The sequence below is a fragment of the Diuraphis noxia genome, unplaced genomic scaffold (assembly GCF_037042655.1).
Source record: "Diuraphis noxia isolate RWA-SAM2 unplaced genomic scaffold, SU_Dnox_SAM2 contig0005, whole genome shotgun sequence".
Lineage (NCBI taxonomy): Eukaryota > Metazoa > Arthropoda > Insecta > Hemiptera > Aphididae > Diuraphis > Diuraphis noxia.
Window position 1 is genome coordinate 24,444,951 of NW_028301715.1, and position 1,764 is coordinate 24,446,714.

The following is a 1,764-nucleotide window of genomic DNA, read 5'->3' on the forward strand; positions in this document are numbered from 1 at the left end:
GAATATGCCACAGCTCACCTGTGTTGAGGAAATTTGTTTTATTATCATCATAAATTCAAAACAATTAATTAATATACGTATGTATAATATGATATTATTTATACTCAGCGCCATGTTAACAATTTTTTCATTATTATTGAGCCACTCATTATTAGCGCCAAAAACTTATTACTTAATGATAATCATACATGATATCCGCAAACTGAAATAATGTTTATAAAGTAAAACCTGCAAATATTATAATAGTAGTATAAAAATATAGAACTTCTTTTTATTCATCTCAAGAATCCGGCATCCATAGCCAGAATATTTTAAAACTATTATCAAAATTCTATTTTATTCCAGCCGAGAACACAATTAACCAGTATACGCCATTCCTTAATTGTTATTTATTGATTATTTGTAAAATTATTATAGATTATTTTTAAATGATTACTTTTATGGAATATAAGCTTGCAAAATCGTTAGAATTTTTTACGATTACATTGTTTAAAAAATTGTTCTACAATGTTGTTACGTTACGTTTTTGTTGAGAACTTTTAAAATTTAATCACAAAAAAAAAGTAATAACATACTACGTTGTTGTAAAAAGCACAAAAAATAAAAAGGAAAAACAATATCCCTCCATATAATATATACTTTACGTCTCCACTATATATAGCACGCGCACGCAGTATTACAATCTTAGCCACCAGTCGATTATCGAAATGCAGTTGTATAAAACGATCATTTTCCTTATTCCCTATAAATATATATATATATATAGGTATATAAACCTATAATATAACCTAAACCTATATATATATATTCGGAAAGTATAATGGCACAATATTAAAAGTGTTATATATAATCAGTGGCGCCGAGTACGCACTTAAGGTGGTGCATTTGAACCACCTAAAATTATGGGTGGGTGGGTGGGTGGGTGGGTTGTGTGGGTCTTGGGTAGGTAAGTAAAAATATTGAACCAAGATAGTTAATTCTTTTACTATACTAAGTATAAAGTATTTAAGTAGGTACTAGGCACTTAACTACTTAAGCGTTAAGCAGTTACCAGTTACAACATATTACCTGTTTACCTGTAACCTAGGTAGGTATAAGGTATTGCATTATTATATTATTATTATAACACTTACGTTAGCGTATGGATAGTTATGGATAAAATATTAAAGTATGTGGCCAAAATATTGACTCATGATTCATGGACTCTATTAGTCTATATAGTCTGATAATTCAATACTGAATACTTCATAGTTTGATTGAACATTATGTAGGTATTGTGGGATTATTTATTGACTATCGTTGGTCAAAAATCGAAATCGGGCAAAAATCTTAAATTATCTTTAAATCCAATAACACCGTCCAGTCGCACCACCATGTTATTAGCACGTAGGTATACACTATAGTACTATACAGTATACCGTATAAATGTATAATATGGCGTATACAATATTATTGTATATGACATGAGACGACGACGACGCAATAATATAAAAATGACAAGATATTTTTAGACTGCGATAAAACTGATAAATGCATACCTAATAATAATATTATTATTGTGGTTATTCCGTATTCGTATCAATATGCGGGCTACGGCTTATTTACGGCTATTATATAATATAATAATATATTTAGTATATTATGTTGTACACTTGTAATATTGCACCATTGTACTACCCGAGTTGCGCGTCATAAAATTAATTTTTATTGTTCGTCAAATAATAATTTATCGTCTGCAATCATAATGGGATATTTACCACGCTA